General features: G+C 32.9%; 1 protein-coding gene across 2 annotated transcripts in view; it reads right to left on the bottom strand.

Annotated features, from left to right (window-relative positions):
* The window catches only part of LOC129951038 (ubiquitin-conjugating enzyme E2Q-like protein CG4502), a 71,182-nt gene extending 57,323 nt beyond the window's left edge, over window positions 1-13,859 (bottom strand). For both annotated transcript variants that reach the window (XM_056063029.1, XM_056063030.1), the window contains exon 1: window positions 13,273-13,859. The gene's annotated coding sequence lies outside the window, so the exon portion shown is untranslated. The remainder of the gene's footprint in view (window positions 1-13,272) is intronic.
* Window positions 13,860-18,233: the final 4,374 nt, after the last annotated feature.

Raw genomic sequence — 18,233 nt, 5'->3', positions numbered from 1 at the left:
TATGTAATAAATGTACAAATAATTTATGTTATAAATGTACAAATAATTTATGTTATAAATTCACAAATAATTTAATGCTGGTAACCCCATCAATATGCTAGCAAGCTAAAACGACATTTGTAAGTTTTAGTACATGCAGTTATTGTCTGACTACCGAACAAGAAGGACGCCAATAAAAAAAATAAACAATCTGCGAAGAATAAGTTTTTAATTTATAAAAGCCTTACATGGTGTCAGAAGACAATGGCAAATAAAAGACTTCCAATTGAATTAAACTGCTCCAACCTTGTTAAAGAATGGCCTATGTGGAAGAGAACATTCTTTATGTTCATGATGGCAAATGGTAAGATGGACGAAGGGGAGCCAACGAAAATAGCTAATTTTCTCTGGTTGATCGGTCCTCGTGCTATGGAAATATATAGTACTTTATTTCCCAACGATTGAACACTTCGTGGCATAGTTAGCAACGAACAAAATCCTGAAGAGGTTCCAGAAGGCGAAGAAGCTCTGCCGAACATCGAAAGAACATTAAATGATGTTTTACAAGCGTTCGATAATTATTGTGTCCCGTTAAAAAATGTTACCATGGAACCATTCAAATAAAACACCATCGTCCAACGGGAAAAACAACCGTTTGCTGAATTCGAAACAGAACTACGCAAACAAATTCAATACTGTGAATTTTTGTCTTGAAAAAAACATGTTCAACATCATTTTCTTGTAATTAATTCACTAATTTAGAGTAATCACTACGAAATTCTTTAAATTTCATAATTAACCTCGAATTATTGTATCAAAGATGCGTTCGAAGAACCATCAAATTAAGTGTGCGAGCGCAATTTTTTTCTATTGAATTCTTATAAATTTTCGTTAATGTACGGCCCAAATATTTTGTTTGCAAGTAATCAAAATCTGTATTAATTTAACTAATCCAAGTATGTTTATAGTTTGTTTTTAATGATTTAAGCTTGCTACTATACTTCAATTCCATTTTGATTAATAAATATTAAGTTTAAAAAAAAGAGTTATAATCGAAAAATACCTTATCCATAACATTCTTGATTGATGGATGCACACATGTGTTTGCTATAAAAAAAACTTTGCATCAAAGGAACACCAATGTTAAAAAAACTAATCAGAACGATTATAGTTGAATAAATGCAGAACAAATAAAATGAAAATGTTGACATATATCACAAAATGAAAACGTGAAAAAATCGTTCTAAATTCATGTACAACTCATTCAATAGATCAAATAATCGATATTCATGTTTATTGTTGACGTAAAGAAGTTTTTTTTAGCGAATTCCCACAGTTTAACCCAAAATTTAGTTTTCATTCATTCCGTAAAAATGTTTAGTTACCAAAGTTCAAGTTTACATATTATTGTTTAAAGTGTATTTTTAATAAAAGTGCTGCTAATAATAACAAATGTAATGAGTTACGTATATATTAAAAATGCTTTACACAAAGCAACTTATTTTTAAAACATGGTTACCTCAAATTTGTATTTCAAAATCTAACTACAAACGAAATTCTAACTCTAACATAGTCCCTCAAAAAGAAATTTTCAGGAATATTCCTGCAAAAAACAAAATTAAAATTTGGTCTTGCAATTATCGAACTGCTTAAATGCTAAAAATACTAATTTATTTGAGGAATCTAAACTAGCTAAAGTTGGCAATGGAACTTCACAAGTATACTTCTTGTAGCATTGTCTGTACAAAGAAATATGGAGGCATCCGCCTATTGTTTCCATCTGAACTTCTAACGTCGCCAGAGAAAATGCTCTAAGCCAACTACACCTAAAAAAATTGTCTGCTTTGTCGTTTTACAAAGTGTTGTATTACACTTTTGTCCATTTCCAATTATACTTAACCAGTTGCAACTCATATTGCGTTGGCAAATAATTTAATTAAATAAAAACCAGCACTAATAAATCATTAAATATGTATTTGATCAATCTTATTTTATATATGTAATATATATATTAACAACATTTATTTGGATTGAAATTAAAAAGCTATACAAATCTTCCAATTTAAGACCATGTCAGCACTTCATTCAAAATAAAGCATTTAGATGTGCCTGCAGTCTATAATGAAGCACTTTGATGGGCCGGAACACTAAATGTGAGAATGTATTTGATTATTGCATCATTTCACGCACACTTTCTCACATTTAGTGTGTACTTAGTTTGTAGGCAAACCGAAATGTCAGTCTGAGATTCCGATCTTGGTAATGGAGTATTTTTGGATTGATATTGTATTTGTATCTCGATGGCTGTGTTCATTGAGTAGTTGTGCATTTGGAATTTTGTAGGTGTTTTCCATTGGGCAAAAAATCAATCAATTACTGTTGATATTATTTAGTTTTGTTAATGAAAATGGACTAACTGGGCTTATGTTGCAAGATAAAACAAAAGAAAAGATAATTAAGTTTTGCTATGATTCCCCCAAAGTTTTATCACAGTTTAGAACAAATAAATCTTTTGGTGTTTCCAAGATTTAAAAATGATTAAGTATGACAGTACTTTCTAAAACACAAATGGTGTTTCGATGTTTTCGATGTGTGAGGTGCAAGTGAGATAGTTTGATTCGTGTGAAGAACTGATTAGTTCAGTACCATATTAGAATATGCTACCTACTCCATGCCCATTTTTTTTAATTTGATTAATAACTATATTTTTTGCACAGAATCATGCAAATAAACAGACCATAATGCATTATCTGTCAAACCAACTCCTTCACGCAGGTTTTTCTTCTCAAATGTTGACTCGACTCCGATCTCCGATGGGAATAGTCAAATCAAGGTTATTTCAACTGGATTCAGATATATAAAGAATTGAGGTGATCTTTGAGCTCGCTTCAACACCACATGTTAATGTAGTAGTCTACGAACAAACCCCATTCTTGAAGCAATTGTTAAATGATTTTTTTTTTATAGAATCTCAATTTCTAGATGTTTTCTTACCATTTCTTCTTAAAAATTGTCCATTTTATTAGTTTTTTTTTGCTAAGTTAACTTTAACATTTGATTTTCACAAAACTTTCTTCTATTTGTGTGTTTTTTTATTATTATCATTCTGACAGATCTTCTTTCAGCTGTACCAATTTTGAAATACAAAAATCTGGCTACTGCGGATCGTTTTGTTGGCAATTTCTCACTTCACTATATATGGAATATATGCTTAAAATTAATGGAATAGAATTATAGTTTAGCGGTAGTGACACCGACACTGAAAACGACCAAGAAAATCTAGAAATGGCCAGAAAAAGAAGGCATATTAGAGACACCTTTATTTCTCTGGAATTTGAAGATAAAATGTAAGATTTATTAAACAGATCTTTCTTACAAAAACTACATAGTTCATTTATATTTCTGAAAAATTAAAAAAAAATTAAAAAATCTTACATTTTGCTAAACAAGTTTAACCAGTTTCCAAACAGATCTATCAGAAAATGGGGATCGACAACAATTGATCGAGTAATCGAAGATTCGAAGCCTTTCGATTACAATCGACACTCGCAATATGAAATAAAGTAATCGAGAATCGAAAAAAGTCGATCACCGATCATATAATCGACATTCTCAATTGGAGCCTAAATAAAATCTCATTTTAATCCAGAAAGCGTATTGTTTTGTTTCTTCGATATGTTTTTAAACAAGAGCTACCAAAGTCCTGCTATACGGCGCAGAAGCATGGACGATGAGAAAAGCTGATGATGAAAGCACTTTGGGCCGTTTCGAGAGAAAAGTTCTTCGCATAACCTATGGGCCCGTATTGATAGAAGTTGAGTGGAGTAGAAGATGGAACGACTTAATTTACGGGCTGTACAGCGACGTAGATTTAGCCAGGAAGCTAAAAGTTTAACGACTGAGATGACTAGGTTACGTAGAGCGTAGTCTCCTGCCCGGAAAGTCTTCGAATCGACTCCTATAGGACAGCACAGTAGAGAAAGACCACGGATCAGGTGAAGAGCACAAGTTTAAAGTTTCCTCACCCAACTTAGAGTGCGCAACTGGAAACATCTACATAGCTAGGGACCGAACTAGAAGGAGAAGTTTGTTGGGTGAGGCCCTAGTTCAAACAGGATTCTAGCGCCACCTTTTGGTAAGTAAGTAAGTTAAGAGCAAGTGACCCTTGTCATCTCAATCTAATAAAGTGCTTTTATTAAACAAGATTTCAAACATCTCGAAGTTTAAATAAAAACTAAACTAAACTGACGCCTATAAGGAAACTGTTCTGGGTACATTTTAAATTTCTTGATTCTACTTCACTCATAAATTCATTAAACAAATTACATCCACACAAGTTATCATACAAGGTACATAAATATTTCTTATCAAATCTCTACAATATTGATTTTTTATTTAAACAAATCGCAAATTTCAGAAATCATATTAAGTCTTCAGAATCAGATTGCATTTTAATGAAATACTCAACTTCAATGATATGAAATACACATAATTCTGTTAAATGGAATTCCTCAATTTAATAATGTGTACTAAAGGGTGTTTTTTTAAGAGTTTAAATAAGTAAAACAAACTGAAATATTGTTGAAAATTATTTTTGTTATTATAATAATTTGGTTGATCATTCCATGGCTATGAGTTACATATGCATAGTCCATTCGATTGGTCTAATTTTTCACTGTTTTCCAAAAAAAAAACGCCCATACGGCGTCAGTAATGGCTTGAATATTGACTTCCAGTGCATCAAAAGTTTAAAGTTTTTTTTTGGCATAAACCAAGGTGTTTTGAAAAGCAAAAATTACGAAACGGTTCTGTAATTGGGAATGTTTGCCTTTAATTTATATATGTAATAAGGGATTGGTAGCCAAACTAGGTAATGGCTGAATCACAAACACGCTTTAGTTCGGCTTCGTCTTCGTCTGCGTTACGGTGGGCCTACTTTGAGGTTGCTTTGAATGACATTTCAAAAATTTCATTCCTCCAAAAAACAAATATTTTGTTTGTTGACATTTTTCTGCAGCTGTTGAGCTGTCAGACAAAACAAATGTTCAGATAATTGAACTAGAGTTTCCGTTTGGAGTCACATTATGTTACATTACGTTCTTTTCCTTACGATTTTCAAACGAAACGTGAGGTTGAAGCTCCATTGTGATAGCATGCATTGAATTCCTATGGCTGAACTCGTAAACGTCAGGTGAAGCCGAAGCTGGAGCGTATTTGTGATTCTACACGAAATATCCTGTCATAGTTAACTGTGTCTGTGAATTAAGAGCAAGAATGACAAAAGTATGTACTATTTATTTTCCTTCGGTCTATGCTCATGTTTATAAATTAAATGTGATCACTGGATTGGCTGGTGTAATACACCATGAGAAATTATTAATGAGACCCACTTTAGTTTCGGTTCAGTGAGGAGAAATTTTAAAGCTTTATTACACATTAAACCAGAAATTAACTTCATCACTAAACACAATTCTTCGGACAAAGTGTTCTGTGATGAATTTTTGGAACAGATTTATTTGTTTTAAAGGTAATAACCACAATTTGGAACCTTTCATCTGGCATGATGAATATAAACTTCAACACAGTTTGTCATTCTCAACTGTCAAACCAGCACAACAACCACCATCGAAACTTCTCATGCAACTAACAAAACACCCTATACCTCTATTGTTGTGCTTCATAACAAATAGTTGAGGCGAAAGAGAAAAATGTACATATGCATGTATGTATGTATGTACATATGTATATATGTATGCATTGTATATTATACAAATTTTCATGTGCATATAAGTACACTACAAAATCTTATTGACTTTGAAATTTTAATTTTTCAAACATTGTTTACGTCTGATTGTCTATAAATGATACGTTCAACTTCTTAGCAATAAGTTCCCCGTCATGGGATTGTATATTATTTTATGCATTTCATTTCTGGATTGAATATGACTTTTGGAATATTGCAATAGACAGATAAACAGGTAGGCTCTTAGATTCTTCATTTTTGTACAAGGATTTTCGTTAAGATTTTTTTATAACAAGCGCAAACTCAAGGGGAAATTACTACCCTTTTTATGTAGACACAGTGTGAGCACTAGGAAAGGAAGAGAGGGGTTAAAAGTAGGTGTAGGTGCACATTGGTATTGAATTCCTGAATATTGCAATGGCTGGGAAAGACAGAGTGTGGTAAGGCATTCCACATTCGCGTAGTACGGCTAAAGAACGAATCTCTGTATTTGACAGTACGGCCGAAGTTGGGATCCAGGGTATACTGATGAGCATTCCTAGAAGTACGAGTATTAGGTTGGATTGTTTAAGGGGAGGAATGCAGCTGGCTATTTCACTAGAGCATAAACCGTTAAAATATCGGTAAAAAGGGGTGAGACAAGAAACCTTACGACGATGTTCAAGCGAAGTAAATGAACTTATGATGATATTATTACCTATCAATTTTAATGCTCTACGTTCAATACTATCCAAGAGGCTTAAGTAAGTTGCAGGAGCAACAGTCCAGAGATGGGAGTTATACTCAAGCTTTGGACGTATATAAGTCTTGTAGATAACAGCCAGATCAGAAGGGTTGAAATATTTCTTGCATCGCCTAAGGAAACCCAAACACCTTGCGGAGTTTTTGGCGACATCGCGTATGTGACCATTCCACAATAGGTGGTTGGTGACACACATACCGAGAATATCGAGGAGTTCAGCCTCATTGATGCAAGTGCCATCCATGGATAATGGCAATGGCAACGCTTCAACGATACAAGACAGCATTGCGTTTTTGAAGCATTAAATTCCACGTTTAGGTCAGAATTTAATGAGCTTATCATATTTTGTCGTTGCAGTTCCACATCCGAAGAAGAGGGATGTGAGTCTGAAAACGAATATGAAAAGCTAAGAGTTCTATCGTCAGCGAAACAATGTATTGGATTAGAAGTTGCAGTCAGGAGATCATTAATAAAAATGAAAAAGTGTTGGAGATAGAACAGAGCCCTGGGGCACACCAGCATTTATTTTATGGACTTCAGACTTGAATCGATCCAATACTACTTGTATCGAACGATCGGAGAGGTAATTACTAATCCGATGAAGAAGGGATTCGGGAAAACCGAAAGCACGCATTTTCGATAAGAGAGCCTGATGCCAAACCCTATCAAATGCTTTTAAAATATCAAGTGCAATAATCTTACTTTCTCCAAAACGATGTAAAGATTTGTTCCACTGTTCGGTGAGATGAACCATGAGATCATCAGTGGACCTATTGGTTCGAAAGCTGTACTGACGGTCATTAAGAAGCTTTCGATCTTCAAGATATTTTTTAAGCTGATAATTAATCAGCGTTTCCATGACCTTGGAAAGAAGGGACGTAAGTGCAATCGGTCAGAATTAGAGGGTGAGTTTGCTGTCCTCTCGGAACAAGACCTGAGGAGTAGGACAGATGAAAAAGCTTACGCAGTGGTTTTGCCAGCGTTGAAGAACACCTCTTCAGAACGATGGCGAGTATACTATCCGAACCAGTGGATTTATGTGTATTTAGATCTCTAACGACTCTTGCCACAGTACGAGTGCGAAAAAACATTGGTCCGCTAGAATCACTTACTCGCTAAAGTACAGGCAAAGTCATAACACTCACTGGCAGCGTAGAATTGGCGAATTGGCGGTGAACTGCCTAGCAAAGAGATTAGCTTTCTCTAAAGAAATAACAAAAGCTGTGTCATTGACAACGAACGTAGGAACCGATGAAGAGGAAGAATTCCTCATGTTTTTTACAAATGACCAAACATTTTTACTGCCTTTGGAACATTGCAATATTTTTTGCCGTAATTTTTGTTCATGCATAAATTTGGTCCGGCGAATATGGGCGTTGCAGGCCTTCCTGGCTTGTTTTAACTTTTTGCGGCTTTCTTCAGTACGGTTGGTTTTATAGCAACGGAAACTTACCTCTTTGGCCCTAATAAACTCTTTACAGCTCGCATCAAACCATGCGTTTTCCTTGGTCTTATACTTTCGTTTTCCTTGGTCTAATACTTTTAACCCTGTTCGGTATAAAAGTTCTCATTCCAAGGAGAATTAAACTTTGATCATATCAGCGCTGGCGTCAGCGTCACTAGTAAATTATTGAGAAGTAATTATTGAGACCGTCCCAGTTGGCTTTTTCGTATTGCCATACGTGTTTCAACACGAGAAATTTGCTGATATAACACAATGGTCAGATGTGCCTAGAGGAGATAGAACACTAACTGTGTACTTATCAGGGTCAGAGGTAAGAAACTAGTCAAGAGTGATTTCTGCTCGACCTTCAACCCTCGATATTCGGGTGGGCTCGTTGACCAGCTGAGTTAGGTGGTTCAACTCAGTGAAGATTTCTGCACACTCTCCATCGGGTGTTGTCTGGCCTGAATGTTGAAGCCATGAAGAATTGTGTAAGTTGAAATCGCCCGTCCCAACGATTTCAGTACGAGGATAGGACGAAACAATTCTTTGGATGGAATCAGACAAAGCATCAAATTCACGAGAAGTTGATACTCTGTTTAAATTAGGGCTTCGACGAATTTGGAATTCGACGGACAATTTAAGCCACATATAATTAAAAAAGGAACTGGTGCAAATACCATATTGTGGTAAAAGCTGATAAGAAATATAATTCCTAATGTATATGGCGAGGCCATAATGGGAAAAGAATAAAGGCACCAAGCTATACCCATGAATAAAAAATTAAGCATTTACACAACAATGCACTGTTTCCATAAAACTTAGGCAGACTTAAGTGCGCATAGGCAATAATTTCTTTATTTTTATAAGAGATGTAATAAAATGTATAGCCAAAAACCTTTAGATAAAATATTACATGAATAGTATCTATAATTATTGTAGTTAATAAGGAAATTATGTATGTACTGTTTTTATTTTTAATTTCGAACACTAAAGGAAACTAAGATTTTGTTTTTTTCAGCAGATTTTGAAATTAGCAAAATTAATTAAAGGTGGGGAAAGTAGGTAAGTGAAATGTATTCATTAAATAAATTGTATATGAAAAAATTATAACTTTTTATTGAATTGAAAAGTGTATTATACGTAGTACACACTTTTAAATATAGTGAGGTTAAAAATTAACAATTTCTTGCCACTTTCAAACTCAAAGACTTCTAGCCAAAGTTTATTATCATGAGTATACATACTTTAATAAATATTCGATTATTACTATCAAAATAAGACTACGTAAATACTCAAAGAAGGAAAAAATAATTCAATTAAGATACATTTTTTTGGTAATTTTCTCAAGAACTAGAAGACATAAAATCATCTAGTTTTCAGTTTTGATCAAAAACAAATATGAACAAATAATTCTAAAAACACAAGTAGATAATCTTAAAGTTTTAAAAATTACACTTTTTTTTACCTTTTTTGTAATTAAAAAATATAAACCAAAATATAATAATTAGCATTAAGCACGATCGTCTCGATCATAAAATATGATATTAAATATTTTGTTACATTTCAATCACTGTTGACCATGTTGTTTTCCTAAATGTATAAAAAAACCAAAAGTCCTTTGTTTAACCATATTTGATGACAGTTTACAGCAAAAATGTTTTTCGATGTTAGTCTTAAGTTGACATCTGAGATGATCGGATTAATAAATATTTTTTAAAAATATAATATCTTACCAGACTATTTTAATTTGCATAGTTTTGACTTGATTTAAAAACAAGTTAATAGACAAAAGTGTTGGCTCTAAAAAATGTATAAAACTCAGTTGTAAGTTTTACCAAAACGGAGGGAAATGGACCGCCCCCTTAGTAAAAAATGCTTTTTTTTTAACTGTTCTATACAAATCCGTCATCAAACTTTGTCGCCTGAGTTATCGTACTCTTGCCAAAAAATGTCATAGCTTATGTCGATGTAGCCACTAGGTGCCTCCCCTTAATAATTTCTCATCACTCTACTTTATTTTCGTGGTGAATTGACTTTAGCAGTGGTGAATTGATATTACAATTTAGGGTGCGTAAGAATTGACATTTCAACTTGTAGGCAAACATGAATGACAGAGTGGTTTCTGGTGTTTACATTGGCGTTTTTCTTTTTTTGTCCAGAGCAGAGCTCGAACTGTCAAAAGAATAATTGTGTTTCTTTTTGAGCTCTGATCGTTCAGAGCTTCGAATTCGTGTTTCTTTTTTAGTTCTGAACATGTTCAGAGCACGATCTGTGAGCTCAGAATAAAATAACAGAGTAAAATGATGAACACAAACAATTTGATATTTGAAAGCCGGGAAATTAAAAAAAAAAATATCGTCAAAACAATAAAAATGACGGAAGAGGCTAGTCGCTTTAGTGCAGAAGGAAAGATAATTTATAAAAAACTAATCGCATACAGCATTTTTATGAATCAAATTTATTTCAGAGCCAAATGGACCAACTCTATGACTGTTTTATTAATTAATTTGATAAAAGAAAATTTTGAACGCCTTTATACGGAAGACATTTCAAATCATGACAGTATGATACATGCGTACTATTTTTTGTAGATTTTATTTCTGTATGAAAAAACGGATTGTTGGATTTTAATATAAAAAGTACTGAATATCGAAAACAATAGTTTCTGTGAAATGAAATAAGTTTGAAGCCAATATTTTTAATTTTTGAAAAGCTATTTGAGTCGAAAATCAATTTTTACCAACTTTTATACATTTTTTTTTAGGTTTCTATTTTTTGTAAAAAAAAACTGTCAATTCGATTTTTCTCAAACTTTGTCCTAGTGTTGAAAACAATATTTCTTATAAGTAAAAATTAATAAGACGCTATTATCTCAAATTTTTTATAAGATATTTGAGTCGAAAATTATTTTTTACCAACTTTTGTTAATTTTTTTCCAGTTTTTAAACTTTGGAAAAAAAACTGTCATTTAGATTTTTTCAAAATGTTACTAAATGAAAGATATAAGTAAATTAAAGCCAATATCTCAAAGTTTTGAAAAGATATTTGAGTCGGAAATCAATTTTTACCAACTTTTATTAATTTTTTTTTAGGTTTTTATTATTTGTAAAAAACGATTTTCTCAAAATTTAATCAGATGTCAAAAACATTATTCTTCGTTGCACAAAATTATTTTGGAGATGAAATCATATTTTAGTTTTTTTGATTTATAAAAAAAACCGTTAAATGAAATTTTTCCAAAAAAATATCCTTGTTTGGTATTACGTTACAGTTTATTACATTCTTAATTCAAGTCTCTAGCGTTTTTGGTTCGTAAGATATTTAGGGTTAACCAAAATTTTCACCTTTTTTTCAAACTGCTATGGTAAAAAATCCACCCACGCAATTTTCTTGAGAGCCCTTTCTGCATCTTTCTGCCTTATTATCTGTATAACAAAATTTATTTGAAGTCGATATCTCTTCTGGTTCTTGAGCTATGGCCGACGAAAAAAACGTCGCGAACGTACGGGCGTACGGACGTACAAACGTACGTACACACGCACGCACAGACATCTTTCTAAAAATCTTTTATTTCGACTCTAGGGACCTTGAAACGTCGAGAAATGTCAAAATTTTCAATTTGACAAATCGGACCCATTACAATAACTTCCTATGGGAAGTTAAAAACGCCATATGATGTGTCTACTGTCTATGACTATAACCGACCCCTAACTAAATATAAGGCCAACTCCGCACTTATGTCAGAATGACAACTAATCATGCATAGTTTTTAACTTAACTGATTGCTGAACTTTATTACTCTGTGATTTATTTATTTTCGGCACAATTCTATTTTATGTATTATGTAAAAGGGTTCTTTGTCAAATTGGAAGAGGAATACTAAAACTAATTTTCTTAAAACACAAAATTCAAGTCCAACTGGATTTGTAGCTTACTTTAGGAGGTTTTTGTCGACAATTAAGTTCTTAGTAGTTTTTGCACGGTCAACTGAAGGTAGAGGTAAGTGAATTAAAGTTCCGAGCTTGAAGTTTATGACACTTGCAAGACTAACTAGTTGCCTTGGTCTAATTTTACGTTCAAAGAAGGCAGTTAACTGCAAATGAAGTCCCTTATGTTGTCTGAACTTACCCCTGATTTTTAAAAATCACTCAATAAAAAGCGGGATTTTAAGAAACGGGATTAAAACAAGGTGCATAATAAACTACAAACATTTTTGTAATATATGTTAGTTTTTATTATTAACAATGTAACATTAAGAACCATTTAAATGTAAAGATATGACGATGCAAAATTAAAGTCCTTATTGAGTATGACAGTAATTTATTCCTGTGTGAATACAAATTTCCCGAAGCGTTTTATTTTACAGGAAATAAATATTTGTAATAAAAAAAAAACTAAGTAATAAAGGTGAATTATTTGGTCCCGTTAACTTACCTTTTTTAAAAAAAGGTATCTAGTTTATTTTTATATTCTTATAAATCATCAACTGTAAGCAGTTTTTATACCTACAAGAAGTTGATAGGTACCAAAACGTCTTTTTATTATAAGGCCATAATTTTTAAAATGCGTGTGATATATCTGATGGCGATGAGTAAGAAGTAAATAAAAAAGAAAAATGTTTCAATTACCTACCCACTCAATCTATATACGAGGAGAAATATATCGTATTTCAACAAATAGTATAAAAAGAAGAAGAAACAAATCTGCCACCCACAAATTTATTTCCACCCAATACCACTCCCCCTAACCGTCGTCGCCGTCACCGTCACCGTCCGCGCACCATCCAGCATCCAGTTCACCAGTTCAGCGAGTGACTGACTGTGACTGGGAAAATCCTTTTTATCGATTTTCCGCTTTGTTACAGAAAACCAATGAATTTGCTTTCGCAGCATCCCGTCCCGAGTCCCGACTGCCGATGCCGAGCCCGACCCAAAGTAGAAACCTTCCTCCATTCGTCCTCGCCCTCACCCTCGTCATCGTCGTCGTGACGAGATGAGATGAGTGTACATAGATGTGAGTTAGTTTTTATTTTAGGTGGCGGCACAATGTCGACGACAACGACGACGATGATGATAAACGACAAACCACAAGACAATGACCGTGAAAATGCAATTTCCATCCAACAAGGGATAGTGTCCTGTCCTTCCTTCGTTCGTTCTTTTATCCTTTTCAAAGGAGCACCATTCAAGTCAGTCAAGAGATAGATGTACAGGTACACACATATTTTTTTTCCTTTAGATATAGATAGGCAGGCTGGAAGGCAGGTTGACAAGGGAAGGGACAAGGGGTAGGTAATCAAAATGTAATAATAATAATAATGTATATGAAAACAGCAACAGAACAAACAAATTGAGAACTTACCCAGTTTCCGATTTACAAAATGTACAGGTGGATCCGGAAGGAAGTAGGAAGATGAATTTCTGGATGCTCCAATGCAAAATTTTCAATTTCTGTTTTCTAATTTCTAATCAGCTGAAAATTTAATTTCCAATTTATCTATACACCCCGCAAAAATATTCACTCAACATTCCACAACAACAACAACAAAAACAACAACACTTGGAATTTTTTTTAAAAAGAGGGAACAACTTTTCACTCACTCCCTATGATTTTTCTTTATCTATGGATGGAGTCGGAGTGGAGTTGGAGACAAATCCTACACTTTACACTTACACCATGTACTTAAGTGAAACACGCATTGATAATAATAAATAATTTATTTATACGCACAGCGTGAATTATTAAAGTTAAAGTCCATAAATTCTGTTATCTTGTTTTTCCTTTTCTTTCTTTTTGTTTTGTTTAATTTGTTAATTAAACGGTTTGGCTGTGTGAATTTTCTTTTTGTTAACCCGTTAATCCTATGTCGACTTCGAGTTACGTTGCGTTGCGGCTGCGAGACCAAGAGAAACCAACCGAAGGAGAATTGAAAAACGACTGTTGTTGGTTTTCGCCGACGAAGATAACCAAGGCGACAAAAAAGTTGGTGTGTTTTTCTTTTCGTTTGGTTGTTGTTGTTGTTTTGGTTGTTTTTGCGCAAGCGAAAGGAAAAGGAGCAAAAATGACCAAAGCAAAATGGACAAAACATTGAGAGGAAAAAATAATTGATGAATGAAATTGTGAAAAGCAAGGTGCAACGAAAAGAGAATGTCAAATGCAAGCAAATGCAATTAAGGGGAAAATTTGCGGCGAAATGAAAGTCAGTGTTTGAGAGTGAGTGGTGTAATGGAGGTTTGTGTATAAGGTATAGTTTGTACATGGTTTGTGTATTCGCTTATGAACAGGAATGTCATTGAGGAAAAGTGTTTATTTATTTCATATTCTTTATTTAACACACATAATATATTAGGTTATAGGACTTTAAGGACCTATTCCGCATTATAAAAGTTAAGTCACAGTTAAGCTGTTAGGAAATTAAGAAGTAAATAATATTCTAGCTAGAAGTTAATGTGTCAAGTAGCTTATTTGAAGGATGAAGAACTCAATGTGACTGATAGCTTACAGTTAACACTGTTAAAAGAATTATGGTAAGGAGCAAACATGTTCCTAATTTTTTTCTCTAATTAAATAAGATGTTCTTTTTGAAAGGCCATAGGTTGAATTCGGTAAGGTTTTGAACAGCCATATGGAGATATAAGGAAATCCAATGTTTGGCATTAGAATTTACCAAATCGAATCTTAAATGAAGTCGGCCTCAGGGCGTGTTTTCGGCTGTAGAAAAAAGACGTGAGCCATGTATTTTCTTTGATACAGTGCACAATTTGTACTTTTGTAACGCTACCCCGCGCCACGCAAATTTTTTTTTGTCGTAAATAATAATACTGATTTTAATATGCATTCATACATCATTATGTATTTATTTATTTATTGAAAATATTTAGATTTGGCTTGTTGCTGCATGCCAACCTAATGACAATGCTCCAAAATTCTAAGTATTCCCCTTTTTTCCTTAAACAGAGCTTAAAGATTTGAATCGTTTTTAAAATCGATGAGCTCATTAAAAAACTTTGACTGATCTTGATTTAAAACAGAAGCCACTTGTGAGATAGTCATTGTTTCCAGATGCCATGGGTTTTCTACAAGCGTTAAGCATTTTTTTATTTTTCTGATATCATGAAATCTTTTTTCAAATTCTTTTGACAGTGCTGTCAAGTAATTCAATATTTTTGAGCAGTTTTCTTCAGAGATGTCGATGAGGTCCTTTGTAGCTATTACCATTGTTGGAAAATTTTGTAGCTGTTTCCTTCTTATTTCTTCATGAAAAGAATTAAGCTTTTCTTCAAAAGAAAATATTTTACTTGCCATCTGTGAAATTATGTTATTTCGTCCTTGTAAATTTCGATCGAGGCTATTTAGTTTTCCTGTGATATCTCATTAAAATGCTAAAAGACCATAATTGATCATCTTGCAATTCTGAGTAAACGTTGTTATTTTTTTGTAAGATGAGGATTATTTCGTGGCGCAAGGGAAAAACCTTTCCAAAACCCTTCTCCTAGTAAGCCATCCCACTGAGGTATGCAAAAGAACGTCACCATACTCAATTCCCAATTCTTTCAAAAGGCTTTTAAATTTTCTGTGGTTTAATTCTCTCGCTCGAATATATTTCACAATATCAATTACAATCTTCATCGATTATTAAATTAATAATCCGTGCTGCCAAGTTTTTTTGGTGAATAATGCAACGAAATGTAATTAAATTTGTCAAACTATATTTTTGTGAAACAAGATTATAAATCCATTTTCAGATCTAGTCATGGATGGACATACACCCACGATTTTCTTAATATCAATGTCATTCTCCTCTAGAAAATTTGAAATTGTATCAAAGGAAAGGGTCTGACCTTTCATCTGAAGGAATTTGAAAAATTCTTCGAAGATTAAATTCTTTTCTCTACAATATCTAACAATCCTTCAGCGGAATCCACTTCACCAAGCGCTACTTCTTCTACTTCTAGGTCGTGGGCTGAAAAAAAGGGAACAAATTATGAATACAAAAGTGATCCGCCGATGGATTTATCAGAGATTGCAAGCAATCGGAGGAGAGGAACTTTGCGTTGAAAGAAGAAAAAGTAATTCTATTTAAAGATTTCCTTGAAGAGTCAAAAAAATTCAACGAGAAATTTTTTAGTTACCACAGAGTTTTGAGATAATTCCACGGACATAACATTTTCTTGCTGTTGTAATGAACTTTTTAAACAGTTTTGTGTTAAAATGACGACCAATATTATAGTTTTTTTTAAATAACTTTTTCACGGCATATTAAACAAGTAGCCGCGTTGTTTTTACTTGACACAACAAAAAATTCTGTTTCCCATTCATCTTGAAATATTCTATTTTCATCCGATATATTTCGTTTTAGTTTCGAAGAAATTCTTGCCATTATTCTTTATTTACAAAAATTCACTATAACCGCACTTACTGAAATTCAAAATGTAAGTACCTGATCATCAAAACGAGGTATGTCGGCAAAGTAGTTTCCTTGACTTATTATGACTGGATTGCTGTGTTTATGAATTTTTCATTCAATATTTTAATAAAATGATTCCAATTCGATTTCGCAATGGCAAGGAAAGTAAGGAATACTCAGCGACATCTGTTTAAGTTGTGCAAATTTTTCATGGCGTTGAAAGAAGTGACATCTAGAATACACACGGTGTCCACTTTTCCGCTGATGTACGTTCTAGTGTTGCTTCCATTTTGAAAAATCAAAAGGATTTTTTTTTCACGTTTCTCTGCAGTCACCAACCAACTTTTTTCCATTTTTCAAAATCTTTGTACAATACTGAAAAATTAGAATAACTTTCCATTAGTTAACAAATACGTACATTCATGAGAATAGTGGATTTGAAAATTCGCTTAGAGAAGAATTTAAATACATAGAAAATAATTAAGTGCTGTGTAACTACTCAAAGCTTAACTTTAATGTTATGAAACAGTCCCTTAAAATTAAGAATTAATTAAAATCTTAGGGAAAACTCATCTTAACGCTTATGACGGATTTAAAATCTTTCTATTTCAGTTCAATTGCTATCTATTTCTATAAACGCTCTGTTTTTCAGGGTTCATTCGAATTAAATTTAAAAAGCTAAACGCGTTTAAGGTTGCCTTAAAGTTTTTTTTATATTGGCTTAGCTAATATTCAATAGATCCTTATTTATCGCTTTTAAACTTTGTTACTGTTCACTCGTTTAGAATTCCAATAATGTAATTTTTTGTTGACTTTGAATGCGAATTAATGTGGATTTTGATTTGTTAGGGCTTAGGTCACACTATTTTTTATTTTAAATTGTCACCTAGTACCTCAAAAATATTGTCTCAGAAGATAATAGCCGGAGAAAAAAAGTTAGTTATCGGTTTTGAAAATTAAGTAATAAAAGTATATTGCAAAATTATTCAAGATTTCCTACAACTCAAAACTTCAAAAGCATTTATGTATCTCAATACTGAATTTCGTATGTTGGCTTTACTTCTAACTAAAGCTAAGATACACGACTGGAAGATTTATAATACTGTCAGATTTTAATGCTAGAACCCAATTTTATCTGTCAAAAGTAACAGGAAAAGAATTGGCAGCCAATCGTTTAAACTCGTCTAAGTAGTAAGTACTAAATGTTTGCATTCTGAAATAATTGAATGGTTATCTACTTATTCGGTAGTGAATGGTGTTCTTGTTTTTAAGCAGGAAACAACAAACAAAACTTAGAAGATATAATATAAGGTGAATTGATCAAACCCACTCAAAACCTCCAATTTTACTAGTGACAATTCTTCTGGAAATTATTCAAGCCGATGCTGTTGTAAGATTTTATATATTTTGTATACAATTTTTGATAAAAAATCACTAATGTTGGCAATTGTCAGCCGATTTTCTACCAAAAAATTGTATAGTATTTGAAAAAGATCAAACAACCGTAGAAATGGACAAATTTTCGCTTAATACAAAAAATGGGATGCTATTGAAAGACTATTGACAGTTCAGCCAATATTGGAATGTTGGAAGATCTTTCAATAGTGTATACTTAGCTTAAAATAATTTTTAGCCCATTGACTAGTAGTGTAAAATGCTCAACTAAACAATTTCTTAATGCGAGTAATGTCAGTCATAGAGGAGACCTTAAGTTTAAATGCCGAATCCAAACGGCTTATTGCAGAAAAAGCTATTTTTGTGACTAGAACTACTCTTCGGGGAACTTTAGGTTTAAGTTAAGTTTCTTTTTAATGTAAAAAAAACTATTTAATTAATAAATATTGTCTGATTATTTTTTTGTTTGGCCAACAATCAATCGTGTTTATTTATAAAACAATGAATCAATATAATTAAA

This window comes from Eupeodes corollae, chromosome 3 (assembly GCF_945859685.1).
Source record: "Eupeodes corollae chromosome 3, idEupCoro1.1, whole genome shotgun sequence".
NCBI classification, from domain to species: Eukaryota; Metazoa; Arthropoda; class Insecta; order Diptera; family Syrphidae; genus Eupeodes; species Eupeodes corollae.
Note: the sequence above shows the minus strand (reverse complement) of the source record. Positions and strands in the feature narration are given on the sequence as shown.